A 26,145-nucleotide genomic window follows, 5' to 3' on the forward strand; every position below is an offset into this window, starting at 1 on the left:
GTGGCATCGTTTCCCCTCTGCACTATTCTTCCCATGTCCTGCCACTTGAGTTCTTTATCCTTGAATAAAGATATGTGTGGAGGTGTCCACATTTGCAGAGCTTCTTAGGGTCTACCGCTAACACTACTTCAGCAACTGACGTACTGTTCCCATCTGCATAAACATAAGTTACCATAACGTTTGTAGGGGTTACTTTAGTTAATGCTTCTTCATAAGTTTTATCTGGTCCAGCAGTATTTTTATACCACATGGTAATATGTAGGTAATCTGGTGTCATCTGATCTTGTAGTCGAGTAGTGACATTTCTTCCTTCTGCTAATAAAGCTGTCCCTATGTCTAGGGGTGGCTTGTTCGGAACATCCAGTTAGTAGTGGTAATAAGGTGGTCCCACTCCTTTCAACACAAAATAATCTCCTTGGCTGAGTTCTGCTTTTCTTTTTACTACAATATGTCCTTCTGAGGTCGGAATTAATGCTAACTACAGATGTAGTAATCACCGGACACTCAGGGAACATTAGAATAGATAGCTGACATGACTGTCCATTGGGATCTCTTATCCAAACTGGTTCAGACTCACAGACTTGTGTCAATTTCCCACTAGCTGACCTTACTGTTATTTGGGATTGTTTCTCTACAGGTGGTCCTGCATGCTCCAGTATCACAAAGAAAAGTAATTGATTTTCCATTCAACAGTGAGGTAACTTCAGGTTTAATGCTATCTAGAGAGAGAAGGTAATTTAGGAGGACATCCTACCCTATAGGGTTCCAATTTCCCCTAACGTGATGCCAGTCAGTTCCTGTGACTGTCATCCATACTTGTTGAACTTCCTCACCATTCAAATGATAAGATCTCCTAAGACTCTCTAAATCTTCTCCGTACTGAATGGGATCCTCTCTGGGGGAGGTTACTCCCTCCACAGCCTTAGGTTGATTATTTCCAACGTTTGGATTGGCCACCTGTATTATGGGATATGTTTCTGCTAGACTAGGGTTTTCGTCATGAGATAATTTAGGAGCTGTGGGGACTACTCTTGGGTAGTGAGTTAAAGTTGGAGAAAAAGTTCTCCCATACTGTCTAGACCATCTTAGGGAGATCTTATTAGATCTAGTCTGCGGTGGAGTGGGGTATTCAGGTGGTGGATCTTGTAGGGGCAAGCCTGGATAAATAGATGAGGTTACAGCTGTTGCATGTGCCTGTGGTTGCTCATCTATTTGTTCTTCCTGCTCTTGATCTCCTTGTGGTTGTACAATTGCATTTCCTGGTTGTCTCCGTTGAGCCCAGACACACCCAAGCTCATTGTCTTCTGCTCTATGAAACATTAATTTTTTCCTACGATTTTCTTCTTCCTTTTCTTTCTCTTCCTCCTTACGCTTCTTTACTCCTTCCTCTCTCCTTTTAGCTACTTTTAACCAATAATCTAAATCCTCATAACCTTCTTTTTCCATTTTTCTTGTGTCACATTTTGTACTTTTAATTACCTTCACAACATTCCTGTTATTCTACTTTTGGCTATTATTTTCAGACATGTACAGAAATATCTTCACTGTTGCCAGGCAGACCAAGCCAAGTCAGACACACACATACACAGCGGCCTGTTTTGAGCAAGCCACTAAGTTACACAATACATTTTATTTCACACATTATTAAACCTAACTTGAGCATAGCAATGCAGACCCTATTAAGTATTTTAAATATTTTCCAACACAGTGTAGAAGATGACCAGCAGCTCTTGTGGAAGGTTGAACTTCTTGAGTTGCCTCAGGAAGTACAGTCTCTGCTGGGCCTTCTTTCGAACAGTGTCTATGTGTGAAGACCATCTCAGGTCCTCAGAGATGGTGGTTCCTAAGAACCTGAAGTGGTCCACGGCCAATACAGTGTTGTTGAGGATGGTGATTGGTGTGTATGGGGGTGGTGTTCTCCGAAAGTCCACCACCATTTCCACAGTCTTGAGTGGGTTCAATTCAAGGTAGTTCTGACCGCACCAGTGTACCAGCCGATCCACCTCCTGTTTGTATGCAGACTCATCACTGTCCTGGATCAGTCCAATAACAGTGGTGTCATGTACAAATTTCAGGAGTTTCACAGACGGGTCCGCTGAGGTGTGGTCATTTGTGTAGAGAGAGAAGAGAAGTAGGGAGAGAACACTGGGGGAGGTCGGTGCTAATGGTTCTTACGCTGGTGTTCCAATGACAAGTGGAGGCTGGGACTATGAGCTGGATGAGCTTCAGGTGGAGGATGTCTGGGTCTATAGTGTTGAAGACCAACCTGAAGTCCACAAACAGTATCCTGAAGTACATCCCCGGATGGCCGAGGTGTTTCAGGATGACGTATAGTCCTAAATTGACTGGATTATCTGCCGATCTCTTTGCCCATTAGCCAAACTGCAGGGGATCCAACAGGGGGCCTGTGATGTCCTTCAGGTGCTTCAACACCAATTGCCTATAGGATTTCCCTACTGTATTCATTTAATCCTGTGATGGTGGGTTTCTTGGGTACTGGGATGATGGTGGAGTGTTTGAAGCAGGAGGGAACCTCACAAAGCTCCAGTGACTTGTAGATCTCAGTAAAGATGGGTGTGAGTTGGTCGGCGCAGGCCCTCTGGCATGATGGAGAGACATTATCAGGTCCTGAGGCCTTCCTTGTTTTCAGGCACTGAAAGATCCTTTGTACATCTTCCTTTGAGGTCCTTAGTGCAGGCAGGGGGTCTGAAGGTAGGGTGTGGTTGGTGTATGGCAATAATTTGTGTCTGAATGGGATGTGGAGGAGGTATGAACTGGTGCTTTTCATACTAGCACAAACAAAGAAAATAAATCATGCAACAATGACATGGAAGTATGCTGACAGACGGAAACAGCACAGTTTCATTTTAAATGTCTTTAAAGCATGGAAATATATAGCTGGGCATAGACAGAAAGACACCCGGACATTGTAGGTTACCCCTACACATAGCCCATTCAAAAATGGCCAAACTCTAACACTCAGTAGTTTAATCTAACCTCCCCAACAACCCCGTACCGTTCCAAACCCTTTGTGAAGTTTCTTGAGACGACATGTGTTGTGAATTGGTGCTATATAAATAAAATGGAATTGAACTGAAACTGAATTAGGTGCAGCTAAATTTTCACTTTTGTACCAAATGCATAAAAAACTCAGCCGTGACATACAGTATATTTACAATTTAGATTAGCATTACCATTTCAGCAAACTCAGGATATTGCCTATGGGAAATTTCGAGTAATTTTTAATCCCACGTGCATGTTTATGCATTGTATGAAGAAGCTTGAGTAAGTGGAGAAAGCCCCTAAAAGAAAAGCGAGAACATATTAACTCTAATGAATGAGCTTATTTGTTTGCACAAGAGAAAGAGACACATTACTTGTATTTTGTCATCAATATCAATGACTATTGTTTGAGGAACTAACTTAATCCAACTTCTCATTTGGTAAAATTTGTATATTCAATGAAGCAGTTATAATCTCACACACTGATGGGGAGATTACATTAGCAAACATTAAATATTCTTCTTTTGGTCTTAATTCCAAGCTAATTCCGGTTGCAATAAAGCTCTGTCAGCTGTGTCTCCAGAGTTTGAAAAAGCTGAGCTCAGTGTTTTAGAGCACTAGTTAGGATGGGACATGCATGTGAGGAATAGTTTAACTTGCAATGTGGATAAGTTGTATGATGCTGTAAGATGTGCTGTAAGACGGAGCGCTACAGGAGATCCTTCCTGCCCACAGCCATCAGCATCTACAACGGCTCTTTGAAGAAACCTTCATAATGAGCTACAACAACATTTAATTTCCCTTTGGGATTAATAAAGTATTTTTGAATTGAATTGAATTGAATTGAAAGTGCAGTTCAGCACAAACCTTGAAACACTTTTAAACCTCTTTACTTTGATGGACTCGCTAAAAGCCAGGGTGTTGACATGGACATTTTTTGTTCAAAGTTCTTTAGGATACTTTTAGATATTTCTTTTTGATTTACATGCCTAATAAACAAGAAGAATTAAGATTTTTTTTTTCCCAATTAAACAGATTATGAAATTGTAAGCAGGAAAACTGTCCATTTTTACATCTTTACCTGAATAAACTAATTGATCAAAATGCATATTCAAAATCATCCTGAGTAAAGAATTCCTATATACTCCTGCCAGTGTTGTACTGATTAATCATGCATGTTCACTGTCGAGTTTGTGTTTCTGCCATTGGGGACGACAACTGTTATGTGTGTTAGGTTAAACAATGCTTGAAGGATGCAGTTACCTAAGGCAGCTGGGGGCTCATCTCCATCCTTTTATGTCAAACGCATAACATTTGTGGTATAACCAACACAGCAGCTTAAGTACACTCCATTGTGATTTCTTTTAATGGCATATGATCCTTAATTTTGAGCTTTGAAACACTTTCTCATGGTCTTTCTTGTTTGTTGCTTTACTATAGTAGATACAGGTCCAAATGTATATGGTTGCTTGAAAGAGCAGTAATTAGTAGTTTTACTAGTTTTAATACATGTACAACTTGATATTTTAGATGATTCTTCTTCTAGACTACAGGGAAATTGTCGAGCACTTCTTTAAAATGTGACAATAAGCTTTTGCTGTGCTTAAAACCTTGAGGCAATTATCACATCAAAGAAATTTGAACAGAAGAATCTGAAGATTTAATTTACGATTCTCTAGTTCATACAACATTAAATACAAAAAAATAAATAAAAATACCATGAAATACGGGGCACCCAGCCTTCTTGGGGGTGCTGGATAGTGCCCCTGCCGGGGACTCCATTATTCTGCTGGGGGACTTCAACACCCACGTGGGAAACAACAGTGACACCTGGAGAGGCGTGATCGGGAGGAATGGCCTCCCCGATCTGAATCCAAGCGGTGTTTTGTTAAGCTGAAGAAGGAGTCCTATCGGCTGTGGTTGGCTTGTGGGACTCCTGAGGCGGCTCACGGGTACCGTGAGGCCAAGCGTGCTGCGGCCCGGGCTGTGGCAGAGGCAAAAACTCGGGCCTGGGAAGAGTTCAGTGAGGCCATGGAGAAGGACTACCGGTTGGCCTCGAAGCGATTCTGGCAAACCGTCCGGCGCTTCAGGAGGGGAAGCAGTGCTTTGCCAACACTGTTTATAGTGGGGGCGGGAGACTGCTGACCTCGACTGAGGACATTATCGGGCGGTGGAAGGAGTACTTCGAGGATCTCCTCAATCCTGCCATCATGCATTCCGTGGTGGAAACAGAGAATGGGGACTCGGGGTTGGACTCTTTCATCACCCAGGCTGAAGTCACCGAGGTGGTTAAAAAGCTCCGCGGTGGCAAGGCTTCGGGGTTGGATGAGATCCGCCCTGAGTACCTCATATCTTTGGATGTTGTGGGGCTGTCATGGTTGACACGCCTCTTCAACATTGTGCGGCGGACGGGGACAGTGCCTCTGGATTGGCAGACTGGGGTGGTGGTCCCTCTACATAAGAAGGGTGACCGGAGGGTGTGTTCCAACTACAATGGGATCACACTCCTCAGCCTCCCTTGTAAGGCCTACGCCAGGGTGTTGGAGAGGAGAGTCCGGCCGATAGTCGAACCCCGGCTTCAGGAGGAGCAGTGTGGTTTTCGTCCCGGCCATGGAACTCTGGACCGGCTCTGTACCCTCTACAGGGTACTCGAGGGTTCATGGGAGTTTGTCCAACCGGTCCACATGTGTTTTGTGCACCTGGAGAAAGCATTCAACTGTGTCCCTCGTGATGCCCTGTGGGGGGTGCTCTAGGAGTATGGAATTGGGGGCCCTTTACTAGGGGCCATCCGGTCTCTGTACAAGCGGAGCAGGAGTTTGGTTCGCATTGCCGGCTCTAAGTCGGACCTGTTCCCAGTGCATGTTGGACTCCGGCAGGGCTGCCCTTTGTCACCGGTCCTGTTCATAACTTTTATGGACAGGATTTCTAGGCGCAGCAAAGGGCCAGAGGGGGTCTGGTTTGGGGACCAGAGGATTTCATCTCTTCTTTTTGCAGATGATGTGGTCCTGCTGGCCCCCTCTAGCCAAGACCTACAGCACGCACTGGGGCAGTTCGCAACCGAATGTGAAGCGGCTGGGATGAAAATCAGCTCCTCCAAGTCCGAGGCCATGGTTCTCGACCGGAAAAGGGTGGCTTGTCCTCTTCAGGTTGGAGTTGAGTTCCTTCCTCAAGTGGAGGAGTTTAAGTATCTCGGGGTCTTGTTCATGAGTGAGGGAAGAATGGAGTGGGTGATCGACAGATGGATCGGAGCGGCTGTCCCAGTAATGGGGGCACTATGCCGGTGCGTTGTGGTGAAGAGAGAGCTGAGCCGAAAAGCGAAGCTCTCGATTTACCGGTCGGTCTGCGTACCTACCCTCACCTATGGTCATGAACTTTGGGTCATGACCGAAAGAACGAGATCCCGGATACAAGCGGCTGGAATGAGCTTCCTCCGTAGGGTGGCCGGGTACTCCCTTAGAGATAGGGTGAGGAGCTCGGCCATCCGGGAGGGGCTCAGAGTAGAGCCGCTACACCCTCCAGATCGAGAGGAGCCAGTTGAGGTGGCTCGGGCATCTATAACGGATGCCTCCTGAACGCCTTCCTCGGGAGGTGTCCCAGGCACGTCCCACCGGGAGGAGGCCCCGGGGACGGCCCAGGACACGCTGGGGGGACTATGTCTCTCGGCTGGCCTTGGGTTCCCCCCGGAGGAGCTGGAGGAGGTGTCTGGGGAGAGGGATGTCCGGGCGTCTCTGCTGAGCCTGCTGCCACCATGACCCGGTCCCAGATAAAGTGGAAGACGACGACGATGAGGGTAAAGTGTTGTCTTTTCAGGGGCACACTTGAACACAAAGGGGTAGAAGCAAAGATCAAATTTTTCATAATCTAAAACATTTTATTATACCAACAACTATTAGATTGTAGAATTTAATGCATGTCATGTTTTTTTCTTCTCAACAAGTAAATAATAAATAAATATAAAAGAAGTTATACAGGTACATTTCAAAAAATTCTTCAACATTTTTGTCAATCATTTCAGAAAGTGAAGTTCACATATCCTCCTGACTAACAAGGAAAAAATATTATCCGATCACATTTTTTTTTTATTCCCCAATCTTTGTAAAGTAGTTAGAAAACTGAAAAAATTCTTTTTGAAAGAAAAGTTTTTATTTTAAAGATATATGTCTTCTGCAGTGGACATCAGAATGCAATATGTGTGAAACTAAACCGTGATGCCAACCAGTTAGTCAGAAAGGAAGCACCAAAACAAAAAACAAAGGACAGGTATGATACTACAAAAAGCAATTCCCCTTCTTGGAAACACAAAGGAATACCTTGCACTTCATGCACTTCACATATGTTTTGCTCCTGCAGCTGGATCTGCGACACCTTGATGCATGTGTTTCATCCAACATCTCTGGAAGATGGAAAGCGCCATATTTTCTCGGAGCCGCATTTTGCTGCGGTTTCCACTTTTGACGTGGGGGATTGTAGTCATCTTCACTGTAACTTGCTGTCACCTTCGCTGACGAGCCTCCTTGGGCCCAAGTAAACTCTTCACCAAGGAGCAGTTTGAAATCAAGAAACTTCAGTAGTTTCTTCCCCAGACACTGGCAGTCACCCTTATGCTAAAGTCATGAGTTGGTGATTACCAGGTCAAAAAAGTGGAAAACTGCATGCGCTATTTCCGAGTGTGAGAAGCCATCCTGTAGAAACTCTAAATTTGGTCAGCCAAGTCCACGCCACCCATGTTGGTGTTGTACTCAACAATTGCCAGTGGCCTTGTCACCCGGACAAACCTTTTGTTTTTCGTTAGGTAAGGTAAGGTAAGATAAGTTTATTTATATAGCGTTTTTCACTAACGAGACACTCAAAGCGCTTTACATACAATTACAATACAATCACAAAGCAAATAAACACATATACAGACACAGAAAAACAAATCAAATGATAAAATCAAACAACAGAAGTAATTTAAAAAAGTAAAATAAAATAAAATAAAGAGAATAGAATAGAATGATGGACAAGAAAATATAAGGAAAATTGGACTGAAAACACAACTAATCATGCCTAAATGGCACAGTCAAAGGCCACTCTAAACAAATAAGTTTTTTATCTTGATTTAAAGCAACTTAGGGTTTTGGCACTTTTACAGTTTTCTGGCAGTTTATTCCAGATTAGTGGAGCATAAGAACTAAAAGCTTTTTCTCCATGTTTAGTTCTGGTTTTGGGTATGCAGAGTAGATTTGAGCCAGAAGACCTGAGAGGTCTGGGTGGTTGATACACTGACAACAAGTCTGTAATGTATTTTGGTGCTAAGCCATTCAGCCATTCATGATTTTTGTGGTCTCTGATATAAAGTTACCTACTGACACAAAAAATTCCCTGTCCTTCAAGTAGGATTTAAACCAGTTGAGTGCTGTACCAGAAAGGTCGACCCAGTTTTCCAGGCGCTCTAATAAAATGGAGTGATCAACAGTGTCAAATGCTGCACTAAGGTCCAATAATACCAGCACTGTGGTTCTTCCACAATCTGCATTTATACGGATGTCATTGAACATCTTGACAAGAGCAATCTCTGTTCTGTGGTGAGCACAGAAGCCTGACTGGAAGACATCGAAGCGGTTGGTCGTTGTTAGGAAGTTGTTTAACTGCTGAAACACAGCTTTTTCAATAATCTTACTGATGAATGGGAGGTTTGATATAGGCCTTTAGTTCTGTAGTAGCAGCTTGTCCAAGTTGCTCTTTTTCAATAGAGGTTTGATAATTGCTGTTCGTGGACCTTCTTTTGCGTGTGTCCTGAGGTTCAATGCCATAGGCAGAGAATGCCATGACAACTGGCTTGTTGTCCAACCACTTTATGACAGCAAGGTCTGAAGGTCTTCGTCTGAGTACCATCTCTGATGAACCTGTCAAAGAACAGGTGGGTTCCTCAGGGAACAGACTGCTAAATGAAGAAAACCTTGCTCTCCAATGCTCCAATCCTAAGAAAACCAATAAAGGGAGATAAATAGAATTAAAATGAGTCGCAAATAAGTAATTATTTTTAGAATACAAACTCAATGTGTACTTTGTATTCTTGGTCCACAGCAGACACCTGCTGGACTTAGATGTGGACTGTTCTACTCCTCTGCATCTGCTTGCCCTGCCTGAATTTCATCCTCCAAGCTCTCTGAATCACCTTCCTCTGCTTCTGCCTAAAACACTGCATCTTGATCTTCTTCATCAGACACCTTAATATCTGAGTTTCCATCAACAAGCCACATTAAAATTTACTCTGCTTCTGAGAATGACTCCCTTTCTTGTCATTTGAAAAAACAGAACAAAATGGAGGAAATAACTACAAATATCCACTATGAAGGACATTTTTATAAACACTCAAATACTATGTTAAAATAAAGTTAAAATAATTGACAATAACTGACAATGTTTCAGTGAACTGAGGCCAGAGTCAGTGCATCAAGAGCCACTACACACAGATGAATATTACTGTTAGATAAATGTACATACATTATTCAGTTTTCATTCTACATTACTTATTTACTATCTAGATGTGCTGTTTATATTACTGATTGAGAATGGTTGTTATCTCCTTATATGCATAGAGGAATATGATGTTGCAACATGAGCACAGGATGTGAGAACAGTCTGTTTTCACATAAAGATAAACTCCCTCAGCAGTTGAAATCTCATGTAACTAGGGCGTTCCTTTTCTAATAAAAGCAAGAAGAGCGGAGACTGTCTTCAGAGTGTGTATGGAGGATTGTAACTGAGACAGTCTCCGGGATACTCTCCTTGCAAGTTAAAACAAACTAACTTCTCTGTGTCTTTCTTTGTGCAGATGTTGTAATGAGTGTTGGGGTTTAAACCTAACATTTAAATGGTCCTTCGAGCCGGATTCCAAGATACCTGACGATCCCAGCGGGTGAGAGAGATCCAGGTAAAACTCCGTGGCCACGGTAAAAAGACCTTTTCCGGGACTGGTCCTCCCTGGCAAGCTGGGATCCAAGGGTTGACGGAACTCCAAGGACGCAGAGAAGTGTGAGTAAATCTTATGATTAAAAAGAGGGATGGATGACAAAAGAATAAAATAGTAAAACCCTGACAATTCTAGACACTATCAGGTACAAGAGAAGAATACAGTTAAATTCCGCAGGAGGGTAGACTCCCTTAGTTGAAATAGACTAATTAAATTCTACGTTAAGAACGGCGGAGTCCTCTGTTAGGAAACTAAGAAGAATACAGTTAAATTCCGCAGGAGGGTAGACTCCCTTAGTTGAAATAGACTAATTAAATTCTACGTTAAGGATGGCGGAGTCCTCTGTTAGGAAACTAATAAAAGGAGCGAGTGAGTGTGAGAGTGGAAAAATAGCCACCACTAGGTGACTGTTTTTCATATAAATTAAACAAGGAACAAATGGTGAGCCGTTGCGGATGCATGTAGGCAAGAAAATTCCACCTTAACGGGTTGAAGTGAATTTTACCGCAACAGGTTAGTTGATCACCATCTTGTTTAAAAGGTATTTCCAGTATTTAGAACACACCAGGTGTTAAAACCATACTGGAACTAAAAGTCGCCTAAAAATGGGTAAGGGACAAAGTAAAGAAAAACAAAAGTTACTTGATAATTTATCATGCAAAGATTGGAAAGTAGTAGAAAAGGAAGAACCAACAGCTGTGGAACCATTATGTTACTGGGTAAAACATTATAACTTTAATGGAAAGTTATCCACGCCTGCCTTAAAAGACCTTAGACGTTCTTATCACCTGAACGGAGCAGAAGTACAACAGGTGTGGATGTGCAAGTTAGGCCCTGACTGGTTTCATGTTAAAGGAACTTATACGCCTACTCAAGCAGATGGTACCAACCGAGTTGCTGACAGTAATGATCTGACAGAACATGTGAACCTCCTATTGGAAAGAATTAAAGCTAAATATAAAAAGAGAGCAAATTACACTGAAATAGGAAGGTGCCGACAGAAACCAGATGAACCATTTGATGAATATAGAGCAAGAATGGGAACGGTGTTCAAGGTTCACAGTGGTCTAGAACCAAGTGAAGATGCAAACAGTGCCTTCCAACAACAGTTAAAAAATGCACTCCATTCAGGTTCGTCACCGGAAATACATGGCTGGGTAAACCACCATTACATAGGAATGAGTGGAGGCTTATTACAGGATTACATCAACCATGCCCTGCATGCAGAAAAAGTTATAAAAAGTAAAAAGACCAAACAAAAAGACACAGTGTTCTACGACGAGGAAGAGACAGCCTGTTTTGATAATGCAGTTTATTATCAACAAACACGAGGCAGGGGGCGTGGTAGAGGTCGAGGAAGAGGTAGAGGCAAAGGACATTTTGGAGCACAAAATCCAAGAGCATCAATCCTACCAAAAAACCTATACAAATGGGCAGCAATATTGAGTCATGGTAAGTCACATGTCTCAACAAGAGGGATGACAGGATTGGTAAACCAAGTATACACAACCTACGGATTCAACTCCTATTCAAAAAACTTTTGTAGAAGCTGCTTAGTATGTACAAAACACAATGCCCAAGGGAACGTAAGGCCAAAAAGGGGACAATTTCCCAAGGCCAAATACCCTTTTCAACATATCCACATGGATTTCATAGAACTAAACAACAGCAAAGGGAAAAAGTATTGTTTAGTAATAATAGATCCATTCTCAAAATGGATAGAACTATTTCCAACAAAAACACCAGATGCATTAACAGTGGCAAAAGCCTTATGCAAAGACATAATACCAAGGTATGGTATTCCAGAGAAAATCTATAGTGACAACGGTACACACTTTGTTAATCAAATCATTAACAAAATAGGACAAGCCTTCCACATAGACCTAAAACACCACTGTGCTTATCATCCACAAAGCGCTGGGCTAGTAGAAAGAATGAATGGGACTATAAAGAACAGGTTAAGAAAATGCATGGAAGAAACTGGAAGACCATGGACTAAATGCATGGATTTAGTAAAACTCTATATCAACATAACTAGCTCAGATGGATTAACACCATATGAAATTGTGTTTGGGAGACCTTACAGACTGCCATATTTTAAAAATATGTGGGAAACAGATGATGAAAGCACACTGGCAGATTATATGAGAAAGATGTTACAACAAAGACAGCGAAACAATGAGAAAACTAATGATGATGAAACTTCTGTGTCTACGCAGGGAATACCGTTAGTTGAACCAGGTGACTGGGTCCTGATAAAAAGCATAAAGAAGAAGCATTGGCATTCACCTAAGTGGGAAGGGCCCTATCAAGTGTTGTTGACTACTGGAACTGCGATTAAGATTGCAGAAAGGAACTCATGGATCCATCTAACACATTGTAAAAGAATAATAGAACATGACTAAAATAAATTTCTCACTAGCAGTGTTTACCCTAACTATCATTGTTTGTGTTGTAGTAATAGCATTGTGGTATCTGTTGTAGCATTGTAGCTCTTCATCTGACCTTCAGAGGTAGTCCGGCTACAAAGGGGGCTGCAATTATAGTTTGCAGTTGTCTCAAACCGGTGAAGATTGTCCACAGCTCTGCTACAGGTTTTTAGGAAGGGCTCCAATCTACAGAAAGATGTTCACCCCTACACACAAAAAGATATTGATAATAGGGAGCATCATCTCAATCATAGTTGTAAGTGCCCTGTTAATATGGGAAAGAAATCACAAAATGCAAAAAAGAAGAACAGGGTACTATAATCCTAATCGATCCAAAATCCAACATGAAATATTAAAAAACCCCTGTAAAACTACAGATGGGGATAGCAGTAAAACAAAAGAACTGTATTTCTGCTATCAAACTAACAGAACACAGACTGTGTTCACTTTTGATCAAAACTTGCAAATAGGGGGCTATGGGGCAAACAGCTGGGATGGATATGACTGGTATCTAGATTGTAGTGGTATGAAACAATCAGGACATTGGTGGGGAAATGTCTTTGCCACTACAGGATCATGGGAAAAGGGAACATATGGATACTCCACAGAGTGCCGGGATTAGGAGAAACAGGTCTCATTAACCAAAACAAATAAACAATTAATGTTAAACATTAACACGACCCTAATTCCTTTTGGTGTACCCAAGAGTTTTGGTGAACACCAGAACCCCCCGTGCCATGGATTGGCCCTATGCGTGAGGAGACCACATGCACAAGATCCCTGTATAACATTATTATTGTGTCCTAACATCACAGTGGTCAATGTGACCCTGGAAAAGAGACCGGACATTACCATAGGACCAAAATCTGACTCGCCCATCCAACCTAAAATCTTTGTACAACCCGAGACAGATGACTGGTTTAAAATAACTACAGGAATATCTAAAATAGACAACAACTGGCTCTTAATGGCAGAACAGGCTGCCCAGGCGGCAAAAACAGATTGTGTAGTATGCATGGGAGCCAGACCTCTGCTACAAGTGGTTCCCTCAGCATTAACAAAAGAATGCCTAGTAGAAGTAATGAACAGCACAAGACCTTCGACAAACTGCACCATATGGGATGAGATTTATCCTCTGACTACTGCCGAGAAACAAAAACCAATGTTTTCAAATAAGGTTGCTCCAGGAAACTTCTCCTGTATAAGCCGAACAGGTGTAGGATCAAACATAAGCAGGCTCAATAAAGATCAATGTCAATCTATCGTAGCAGTAGACGTAAGCTTTCAATCTAAGGCACGCAGCGACATCTGGTGGTGGTGTGGGGATGATAAACTGTATGACAGGTTGCCATACAACACAACTGGTTTGTGTGCATCAGTGTCATTAATTTTTCCTGTATCTGTCATTCCACTCTCAGTAGCTGATTTACTGGCTTCAGTGAGCAGCATATTTCCACACACTTGGAAAAACAGAGCAAAAAGATCAGGATGGAGTAAAGATGACCCTACCTACATAGACAGCATAGGAATACCAAGAGGGGTCCCTGATGAATATAAATTAGCAGATCAAGTAGCAGCAGGCTTTGAATCCACCATATGTTGGTGGTGTACAATCAATAAAAATGTAGACAGAATCAACTACATCCATTATAATGTGCAGAGATTAGGAAACAAAACTGAAGAAGGTTTCTCCGCTATCCATGAACAACCGTCAGCTACCTCACTTATGGCTTTCCAAAATAGAATTGTCGTTGACATGCTCTTAGCTGAGAAAGGAGGTGTTTGTTCCATATTTGGTGGTCAGTGTTGCACTTTTATACCAAATAACACCGCAGCTGATGGAAGCCTGACTAAAGCGTTGGAAGGCCTTAGATCACTCAACGACAAAATGAAAGACCATTCTGGAGTTGACACCTCAATGTGGGATGGTTTTGGGGAAATGTTTGGAAAATATAAACAACTAGTGTTTTCTATATTAACGTCTATTGCTGTGTTTGCAGCTATTCTCACTTTATGTGGATGTTGTTGTATTCCTTGTATAAGAGCCTTGTGTTCTCGAATAATCACCTCTGCTATACAACCAGTTAAAACAGAACTCTCAGAGATGTATGCCCTTATAAGACCAGACGAGGACTCAGATGAAGACCCTGATGAGACAAGCAACGAAGAGACGTCTCTGCATTTTCCAGACTTGTATCCAGACCCTGATGGTTATTAGGGAGGTCCTCTGAGTGTAACTTTTTATGCATTGCAATGATTTCATGACTGAAAATCTGAAAAGAAGTAGTCACTGAATGATGTTTAAAATTGATATAATGCTAAACTGAATAAACAGGAGGGAAATGTTAGATAAATGTACATACATTATTCAGTTTTCATTCTACATTACTTATTTACTATCTAGATGTGCTGTTTATATTACTGATTGAGAATGGTTGTTATCTCCTTATATGCATAGAGGAATATGATGTTGCAACATGAGCACAGGATGTGAGAACAGTCTGTTTTCACATAAAGATAAACTCCCTCAGCAGTTGAAATCTCATGTAACTAGGGCGTTCCTTTTCTAATAAAAGCATGAAGAGCGGAGACTGTCTTCAGAGTGTGTTTGGAGGATTGTAACTGAGACAGTCTCCGGGACACTCTCCTTGCAAGTTAAAACAAACTAACTTCTCTGTGTCTTTCTTTGTGCAGATGTTGTAATGAGTGTTGGGGTTTAAACCTAACAATTACATATGGGCTACAGATGTTGTATTCCTAGTGCCAAGGACTCCTGGATCAGAGACAACATCAGAAGCATCTTACCTGGGCTGAGTAGAAAAAGAACTGCAGTCAGTCATCCACTTATTCACACACCTGCCCATACCGCCAAAGGTACCAAAAGCTGGTTACATGATGTTGGTGATACTGTGCTTAAATGGCCAACCAAATAGGCCTGACCTTAACCCCCTGGAGAATTATTTGGTTATTTTGGTTATTGTCAAGAAGAAGATGAGACACACCAGACTCAACAATGCTGATGAGCTGAGGGCTATTATCAAAGCAACCTGGGCATTCATCAAACTTCAGCAGTATTACAGGCGGATTATCCATGCCGTGCCATATTAATGCAGTGGTTTGTGCAAAAGAAGGCCCTACTAAGTATTGATTGCATAGAAATGAACATACTTTTGGAAGCTCCACTTTCTGTTTTAAAAATCATTTTTAATGATCTTATATGGTATTTTAATTCTCTGAGATGCTGAATTTTGGGTTTTCATTATCTGTAAATCATAATCATCCACATTACAAGAAATAAAGACTTCAAATATTTCACTCTATGTGTAATGAATCTATATTATATGTGAGTTTCACTTTCTGAAATGAGTGGCAGCCCTTGACTCCTCCCATGGGCTCAACAGAGTATACACATTTTCTCATATCAAAGGTCAGTACAAGCACCTGGTTTGATAAAAATGTGCCACCTTCTCTAGGTGTTTGAGTTTTGATTTTAATTTGTGGGTACCATTTCTTTACTGTTTATGTTGTTCTTTAGATTTTGCCTTCTTTAGTTATTTTCTTTATGAATTTTGTTGTTAGGCATTTTCCTTTTTGGTTTATTCTTTTGTGTTTTAGTGATCTAAAACATCCCAGATTGTTTTCCTGTTAGATTTCTGCTACTCTCCTGGACTTCTCTGTGTTATTGCTCGTCTGTGCTATATAGCCTCCCTCCTTCAGTTGCTTTGCATTCTCCCTGCCACAGTTGCTCCACATCTCATCTGATTAGTACTTCTGGTTCTTTGGTCATTTATCCACCCTGACTCTGTATTTTAAACTCTGGTTTTCATTGCTCACTTCTGGATTCTACTGTTTGCCTCCCCATTCCATCACTATCTCCTCGCCTATGCACCATGTCCTGTTTACACCTTTGGAAGTTACCATTTTATTGTATTTTATTGTCACTAAATATTTCAAACTCACTGCAGCTCCCATGCTCCTGTTTGCACTTTGATCCTCCGAGAAACCGCCACTTAATGACAAAATGTGCCTTATGTTTTTTTCATTATAAGTTTTCTTTTAGGGTATGAGCTTTTGATTCCATTAAATATGAACTGACTGTCCTGTAAACCAGTGGTTTCCAGTCATTTTTGTATCTGAATAAACCGCAATATATGGCAGTGCCAGGTCTGAAGAGTTCCTCTCATGTATACATGGGTTTAAAAAAACTATACTGTTATATGATGGGAGTTTTTCTCTCTTTATTCTACACTTTTTCTATTCAACAAGCATTTAGTTGTTTGGGGAAAAAGAGAAAAAAGACAAATAATTCAATTAGCAAAGTACAGTGTTTATGTGACAGTATGCAGAGTGTTATGGAAGATCTTGGGATGCCCTGCTGTGCTCTTCTCTGACATTGTGTTAACAGAATTAAACATTTTTTGAGTCTCAAATTTCACTATATATTATAATTACCTCCTCCTTCAGTATTCTAGAATTGTTTCAACAGATTAAACCTTTTGTTTTTAATTATTATCTGAGTTTTTATGCATATATCATCTGGATATACTTCCTAAAAGGGAGGAAGCGGCCAGCTGAGGACCAGTAGCAGGTCGGTGTATACAGTGGTAAAAATAAATGTTGAACCAGTAACACAATTTACACATATAAATAAATCAAAACAAATAAGTCAAAAACTATCTTATGAAATAGAACAGTACAGAAATATTTTGAACGCATAAACAAAAAGATGTGCAGAAAAGCATAAAAAGCCAAGATATAAACTGAACTCTGACAGTATTTAGAAAGGAACCTGGCTCTCTGGTTTTATTTGCAATGAGCAAATTAACATTATCTCGTTATCCTAAATAATAGTCAATCAAAAGGTTGCTCATTATTAAGGTATCAAACAATACATATCTCATAATGGGTAATACCAAAGCACATTATTGTGACCTTTACAACCTTATTGATGCAAAACATAGTGATGCTGAGAAGAATCTTTAAACTTTTGAATGTTGTGGTGATCAACAATGGAGCCAGCATCTGAAAGGGGAAAGAACATAGTTAAACCAGCCAAGACCAGGTGACAGTTGAAGGTGAGAAAATCATGATGTTGGGCTGTTTTTCATCGTATGGTATGGGCAGACTTCATACAATTCAAGCAAAGATAAAGCGAGAAATGTAGGTAAGAATCTGAGGATGAAATGAGGGAGAACTTTAACCAAGTTAAAAAATTATGGAAAGGTCAGTGCAAAGAAGAGGTCCCAGACAACAAACTGTCCTCAAATCTTGAAGATTTGAGGACAGTTTGTTGTCTTTTTAAGCAGCAAAGCCTCCTGGTGTACTCTATGATGCGCTGCTGTTGGCTGCTTGTCGCTGCTGCCAGCAACTCTGCAGCCCCTCAGCCGTCCACATGTTCTCACCGCCCCAGAAACCCCTTGGTGACTGGGGCGGTCAGAACATGTGGACGACATGCAGAAGACATTTTCAGGGGTACAGTTGTGCTTATCACTCTATGATATATTGAGCAATACAGCCATGGAGTGATGAGATTGGAGCCTATGTGCTAAACTCAAATTTATACAATATTGGTTATATTTAAACATTAACACGTCAGCTGTCTTTTCTGGGCTTATTTTTATCCTTTTTTTGTGTGTGGATTACTTGGGTTATTAGGATAACATGGATTGAATTTTGTCAGTAGCTGCATTAGATATATTTAATTGGAAAAACAATGACATGTTAACTACTATTTATTCCACCATAAAAGACTATTCTATTGCAACCTCTTTCACATCATTACAAATGAGACAGAGTTTCTTTTTGCTGTTTTTCTGAAAGAATGTTGAAGACCAAAAAAATCCAACAGCTAAAGCTAATGTCATCAATCAATAAAAGGCTAATAATAACCTAAATCCAGTTAAATAAATGCTGTCAAAATCCCATTTAAATTAGCTAAAATTAGTGGATGGGGTTCCAAAAAAATAAAACTTTTTCAAATCCTCATTCTGTTATGTAACTGAACATATCAGCAGGGATTCACTAAGTGGTATAGACGTGCAGACACATGGATAAGTCTGGTAGGTTTCCTGCTGGGAAATTATCTTCTTAGCCTTTTCTGCTCCATAATAGCCAACAATTTCCTCACATTTGTAAATCCTGAATGATAGTAGTCTGGACAAATTCCTTCTCTGTAAATCTTCATCGCTGTCAGCTGAAGAAAGGCACAATTATTATCATATTTTGTTAAGAATAGGAAACGTTACTGCTCCCAACCATTTTATCACCCATTATTTAGCCACACATCTCATCAGGGTAAAATGCTATGATTTAAGTATCTCAGTTAGGGTTTGCACTGTGATTTTACTCATTCTACCTCTTTTAGTGTTGACTAAAAGGGCTCACTTTTGTTGAACTAAAAACATACAAGACTTGTAATAAAGTTTACATAAAGTAACATCAATATAAATCAGGGATTAAAAAACATAAGTGCTCAAAGAAAGATTTTTCTACTTTATCAGGAAAAAATATACACATTGAACATAATGAACACAGAGTATATCTGATGTTCTGCACAAACAGTAAAGAGCAAGTTGCTCATTTATAATTAGTTTTTAGCTGGCTTAAAATAAAAGGCATAATAACATTAAAATATTTTTGAAAATGCTATTATTATACTCGTATTACATGATTGTTTATCTGCTTTGCATTTCAGTGCTGCTTCAAAGACATGTAGCTTTAAGAACTTAAGCAAACTCCAGCATCGCCTTCTTACGTATGTGACAGAGTGGCACCATTTTAGCTACAGTTAAGCTTGGCTACTATATGGATATTATAGTTGTCAAAAATCCTGCAGCATAAGCATTGCAACTTAAAGGGGTTGCAGGTTCTTCACAGCTATAATATTTGCTCAAGTGTTACACAGATGTCACAGCTGTAATTGGTATTATTTAATCACATGCTACACTATGCAGATGCTTGGTCTTCAAAAGATGCACCAACCTCCAGATGTTGCATTTCTATACTAATGGCATCCCTACAAACATTCTGATAAATGAATCCAATAATTATTTGACCACTCTGAGGAGCTCAGGGCACTATACCTTTAGTCTCAGAAGGTCAGTTTATTCTTAAACATGAAAAAATGTAATAATATGGCAAACAGCACAACAGAACAGACACCACAGAGCCCCGTACCCACCCTCGACCCAACACCAAGACGGGATCAAATCACCCTCCAAGAAGTCTCCGGTAGGGCCAGTGGCCCCCACCATGTCCTCTGCAAACACACAACATCACCGCCTCTGCAATGCCGGCCCAGGGAGACCCACCAACCAGATCAGCTCCAGCGTCTCCATCTGGCCAAAAAGCTGCCAAACCCACTTCCTAAATGAGACGCAACCTCCCCCAGCACATACGCTGCAACCCCTCCACGGCACCCCCCAATCTGCCACACAGACACCACCTTCCTCTGAATGCGACGGCCTGCAGAGCAACACACACTGAGCGTGCCCAACCACCCTGCCAATGCCAGCAGCCCAACATAGTCGTCCGTGAGAGACAAAAAATAAATAAATATAAATAATAAAATATTGTTTTGCTTTTTAAATCCAGCCAAACCTGGTGAAGTCTTTCTTTTCTGAGTAGGAATAAAATAATAAATGAATATTATTTCAAACATGTTTAACTTTGCTGCAGAGTTTTCTTCAGCTCTGGAGTATTTTTCTGTAAAGAGTCAACTCAGCAGCTCTCTGCACAGTTTGTATTGGCTGTGGACAATCAAAGCTTAAATAAACATATACTGTATCCTGCATCCACTGAAGATTGCTTGAGTGCCGGCTGTTATGACATGTGGACAGACATGGAAAAGTGGATTCCTGTGATAACGTTTCCTCTTTATCTCCCGCAGCCTTACAGTGGAGTGCTCCTGCCATCTTTCTCCCTTTCTTCCCCAGGCCCCTGAACATCACAAGTTACCAAATCCCCAGAGAGCATTGCTCACAACTTTGCAAACACTCTGTGTTTTGATGTGTCTATTTTTTTCTGATGACGCAGTACATTTCAGTGATCAAGGGCAGCTCAGAAGAGGACAGTAGAGGTGAGTGGAAAAACCACACACACACACACACACACACACACACACACTTTGAGTAGCTTGCCAGCACACCTGCATGTTTGAAAAGGGGAGCATCAGAAAGCGTCTCTCATTTTATTCTGCAGTCATGAGGTGACACACCATTGTTATCCACCCTCTGTTCCCTTGTGCATTTTGATTCCTGCCAGAAAAAGAATGAGCCCATTGAAGTACTCAATATAAGAGGTCATTAAATACTGAGCTGGTCATCTTTTATCTATGTATAATTTGTTGCTGAACTGTCCTTCACACAAGTAAACCTTTCACAAATATTTATACTATATGCAATGTTTGAGGTGTAAATCAGTTGAGAATATTTATTTATTTATTGAAGTTGATGTTGTCTTCATTAGATCAGATTTATAGGACAGAAATTGCAACATATCATTTGCACAAAGGACAGTTTGCTTTTATCTTTAATTTAATCCTAATGATGTCAGTATTACTGAAAATTAACCAGGATGATTGATGCTTTAAATTCGGATCATCAGTGGTCCTACAAAAGATATTAATACCCATTAAACTATTTCACATGTTCTCATGTTACACAAACGTCAGTGTATTTTATTGGAATTTAAAGTGGTGGAACCTAATTTAGTTTAAAAAAAATTTTAAGCAGGATTATGTTATAAAACAATATCTCGTTCCAAGCTTTATGCATCCCACAGAACATAATTTAATTTAACATTTGAAAATAGAGAGAATATAGCACAACAACAAAGCTACCCTCAACTAAGACAGGCTGAACGAGGAGAGCAGTTTTTAGAGAATGAGCCAAGAAGCTCATGTTAACTCTGGAGGACCTACAGAGATCGAAAGATTAGGTGGAAGAATCTGTTGACAAGACAATTCAACCTGGAAAGACTCACAAAGAGAAGACAGGGATGCAATTAGAAAACTTTATTAGTGAATGTTTATTTCTTTGGCGCTCGGACCCCAGTGGAAGATGAGAATGCTGAGAATGACATGCACTTGAATGAACATCTGAGAGTTAGATTTAGAGATGTCTTCCCCGCCAAAAAAAATGGGCTGGGGCCAAGGCCGGATATGAGATAGTAAGGGAAGTTATTGAGGTTTATGAAGATTCAAATAACGGGCGTGAAGAAGGGATGTTTTAAGCCTAGAGAGAAGGAATAGGTTAGTGTGCGTCGATGGGGCTGTGCCTGACAAGTCAAGTTTATTTATATACCGCTTTTCAGCAACAAGGCACTCAAGGCGCTGTACATACAGAAAAACATTACAATGATACAGAAAATCAAACAGAGGTAATTAAAAAAAATTTAATAAAAATAAAGTGAACAGAATAGAATGATGGATAAGAAAATCAAAGGAAAATTTGACTGAAAACGTAACTAATAATGTTTAGATGGCACAGTCAAAGGACACTCTAAACAAATAAGTTTTTTATCTTGATTTAAAGAAACTTAGAGTTTTGGTGCTTTTCCAGCTTTCTGGGAATTTAGTGGAGCATAAGAACTAAAAGCTGCTTCTCCATGTTTAGTTCTGGTTCTGGGTATGCAGAGTAGATTTGAGCCAGAAGACCTGAGAGGTCTGGGTGGTTGATACACTGACAACAAGTCTGTAATGTATTTTGGTGCTAAGCCATTCAGTGATTTATAGACTAACAGAAGTATTTTAAAATCTATTCTCTGAGCTACAGGGAGCCAGTGTAAGGACTTTAGAACCGGGTGATGTGCTCCACTTTCTTAGTTCCAGTGAGGACGCGGGCAGCAGCGATCTGGATCAACTGCAGCTGTCTGATCGACTTTTTAGGCAGACCTGTGAGGACACTGTTGCAGTAATCAATTCTACTAAAGATGAACGCATGAATTAGTTTTTCAAGGTCCTGCTGGGACATTAGTCCTTTAATCCTGGAGATGTTCTTTAAGTGATAAAAGGCCAACCTTGTTATTGTCTTTATGTGCCTCTGAAGGTTCAGGTCTGAGTCCATCACTACACCCAGGTTTCGAGCCTGACTGGTGGTTTCTAACTGTATTAACTGAAGCTGTGTGCTAACTTTTAAACGCTCTTCCTTTGGTCCAAAGATTATTACTTAAGTTTTGTTTTGATTCAGCTGAAGAACATTTTGGCCCATCCATGCATTGATTTCTTCTAAGCATTTACCTAGCGCTTGAATGGGTTCATAGTCACCTGGTGACATCGTAACGAATAGCTGTGTGTCGTCTGCATAGTTATGATAACTTACCTTGTTTATTAAAATCTGAGTTAGGGGGAGTATGAAGATTTTGAATAGAAGGGGCCCTAAGATTGACCCTTGGGGAACGCCACATGTGATTTTTGTGGTCTCTGATGTAAAGTTACCTATTGACACAAAAAAGTCCCTGTCCTTCAAGTAGGATTTAAACCAATTGAATGCTGTACCAGAAAGGCTGACCCAGTTTTCCAGGTGTTCTAATAAAATGGAGTGATCAACAGTGTCGAATGCTGCACTAAGGTCCAATACCTTAGTGCTTTTTACACTCTAATAAATCTTTAAACAAAGTGGCCACCCCTCCACCTTTTCTTTGCTGTCTGCTCTCACATAGAAAATTGTAGTTTGGAGGCGTCGACTCTATCAGAATGGGAGCTTCATTAAATTCATGTAACCATGTTTCTGTTAAAAACATAACATCAAGATCGTGGTCAGTAATGAAGTCATTGATTAAAAATTATTTTCCTGACAGAGATCTAATGTTCAATAACGCCAGTTTATATGACTTAGTTGCTGATATTAACACTAGAACTCCCAGGGATGTCAATTTGACGGTTTTGAAAGTTTGACATGCCATAACTCTGGTTTATTAAAACTCTTGTCTTCCTGGCACCCTGACGTTTTCTAAACCTGAGTGTTGTGTATTCCTATGTCTCTATTTTAAAAAAAATAACAAAGTAAATAAAAGATCTAAGTATTTCTACCTCTAACTACCACAGCCGCTATTTTGACGGCCCTTGTTTACATTGATATTTTTTTTCTGCTGCTGAGTATACGCGCGAGCGTTGACTAGCAACCGCCACTCTAGAACGGAGTCTGAGAGGGAGATTGTTGGCATCCTACAAATGGCTTCCAAAAGGATATTTTCTGCTCAAGATGCATTGGAAATGCTTCAAAAATTACATAATTGTGATTCTCAGGTCGAGAGGGATTCTGACGGCTCTTGGTCAGCATTCAATTCCAGTGACACCAGGTCAGAGAGTGAGCCTCCCCTGGCTAAAAAACATGAGTCGTCCCATTAGCAGGAGGTTGTGGTGAATTATTTCAAGGTAGTAAAAGACTAGCCTATGTAACGATTTTACCATTTTAGGCTATAGTTTACAGATTAGTAAACTAATAATATATAAACTACAGCAACAGTGCCACAATCAGTGCAGGTTCAGAGACAGGGAGACGAGCCAGGTGCCCAGTGCCCAGCTATAAACACAGCAAACCAGCTCACTGGCAGGAGAGAAACTAAAGGTCATAGATATAGTAGCCCAGTAACAACAATCTATTCTGCGCTTTACAGCGTTTTCATTGCAAGACGAGAACACACCTGGAAAGGAGGAGGAGATAGGAAAGGATGGTGCTGTGTGGACAGTGGTAGGGGAGGAAGAAAGTAGAGGGAGCCGTCAGAGCCAGAAGGCGTTGACAGAGCGCCAGATCCAAGATGCCCAGACTGCGTTCCTCTGCTTGGTGGATGCCGAAAGGCTCATCCACGTTCAGGGCCGCAGGGTGGCTGAGGCTCGCAGAGGTTTAGGAGATGATTTCTCCTCGAACATGAGTGTGGATGAGCTAATGAGCATTTTTAGCACTGGTTTCTGTCCGCGAAGTGAAAGGGGGCAGTAACATGGAGCTGTACAGCTTTTGGTCAGATTAGTAAAGCTTTTTTTTAAAAATGTACCCACTACTCTGTATTATTTTTCAGTATTATGTATAAATAATAAATAAAACATAATAGGTTTTGATCAAATACTATTATTAATTCTTGTCAAAACCATAATTTTATAGCCTGCAAGAAAACTTTAGCATTCTGACCAATGTAATGCGATGACATTTTCACCGCCCTCGCATCCAGAATGCTTGCTGTCAAATTGATGGGCTTGGGAGTTCTAGTAGTGTTAGAATTGTGGGAGTCCTAGTGTTAACTCTCTGTCTGGTTGTACCTGACGGTTTATGGCTTTTTTTGATTGTTTATTACTGTCTCTTATCCTTTTGGCTTTGCTCTTTCTGTCACGTATAAGCACAGAGATTTTACAACTATCTCCTATTAGGGGCCCATGTTTTTCCTGGACATGCTCATTTCTGATAGAGTTACCACTGGGGCCCAGACTGTAGAGAAGTGATTTGAAGGTCCTGATTAGGAGGAGATAGATCAGGAGGTGGTGGGGCTCTGCGGCATTTGGAAGATGTTGGTCCAGTAGCAGGACCTTGGCTACGGGGGGGGGGGGGGGGGGTTGAATGGATAAGAGATCAGAGCTATTTGGGTCCCGATTTTAAGAGTTCCTTTCATGTTATCAGAATTCAGTAAAGCAAAAAGCGGGCTCAGTGGGGAGATGGCAGAGTTCTGTGCGGTCTGGGTTGGGGTCTGGGGTGAGGGGGTTTACCGTGGGTGTCGGTCTGGGTCCGGGTTTTGGGGGAGGGAGGTATAATGGAGGGCTCCACCTCGCCAGTGGATTTCGACGGTGATGACTTCTCTTTCTCAGCCAACTGGCTGGTTGTTTCTGCTGGAGCTGTTGGAGGCAGCGTTATCATTGTTGTTGATAATCCATGTTCTCTGCTGAAGGTCGAAGCTGCTGGTGGATTATTTACTGAATAGAAGAGATTAGATGTGAGATGTCCAGCTCCTGGCTTGTTCAAACAGAAACCATCTTGCTTGAAGAGTTGTATTTTTTCCCAAAAAATATAAAGTTGTCGATGAAGTTCACAGGTGTGGTAGTACATGTTTTTTTCACCACTTATTAATCATCAGAAGCCTCGAAAAAATCTCATCTCCACAGAAAATTGGTGCAAATGGTCCGATGAGAAACACCTTGATATTAACACCTCCAACAATATTCAGAAGACGAGTGAAATCCTCCTGATTTTTTCTTAGCCACGTCATCCATGGCTCCACAGTGTATAATAAGGTTTTCTAGAGACGGGTGCTTTTCTGTGATTGCAAGAATATTTTCTGAGATATCGGACACCACGTTACTGGTACCAATCATAACTTCTGTTTTTCTTGTTGCAGAAATTTTCAATCCCATCCACAGCTGTGTTGCCCACTATTAAGGTTCTTGGTCCGGTGGGGCGCTTTTTCTCAGTGTTATGATTGCCAGCTGAGTTGTTGAGCTGGCTGTCACTGTTTGGGTTCACAGGCAGAGTTGAATCATCGCTGTACCCCATATTCACCTCCACATTCACTTGTAGTCGATGAATTTTCATCTCCAAAACAGCCAATTTCTGTAAAAGTTTGTCGAAGTCCTCTATGGTGAAGGGAGGCATTTTGTGCTGATTAGCTGGCGTCAACTTGTCCTTCTTTCGAGTTCGATTATAAAAACATCAAAATCCTTAAAAACATCCTTACAAAATAAAATAAAATAAAAATAATAGTAATCCTTGGGGGTCGCTGGTTAGAAGTAGTTTTATTCCAATATTTCCGTAATTTTGGCTAAGAGATAAAATGTTA

General features: G+C 40.9%; 1 long non-coding RNA gene across 1 annotated transcript; it reads left to right on the forward strand.

Annotated features, from left to right (window-relative positions):
* Positions 1–9,775: 9,775 nt before the first annotated feature.
* LOC124876703 lies at positions 9,776–12,737 on the forward strand. Its single transcript, XR_007040353.1, has 2 exons — positions 9,776–10,020; positions 12,178–12,737. It is a non-coding gene; the product is annotated as an uncharacterized LOC124876703 (long non-coding RNA).
* The last annotated feature ends 13,408 nt before the right edge of the window (positions 12,738–26,145 follow it).

The sequence above is a fragment of the Girardinichthys multiradiatus genome, chromosome 11 (assembly GCF_021462225.1).
Source record: "Girardinichthys multiradiatus isolate DD_20200921_A chromosome 11, DD_fGirMul_XY1, whole genome shotgun sequence".
NCBI classification, from domain to species: Eukaryota; Metazoa; Chordata; class Actinopteri; order Cyprinodontiformes; family Goodeidae; genus Girardinichthys; species Girardinichthys multiradiatus.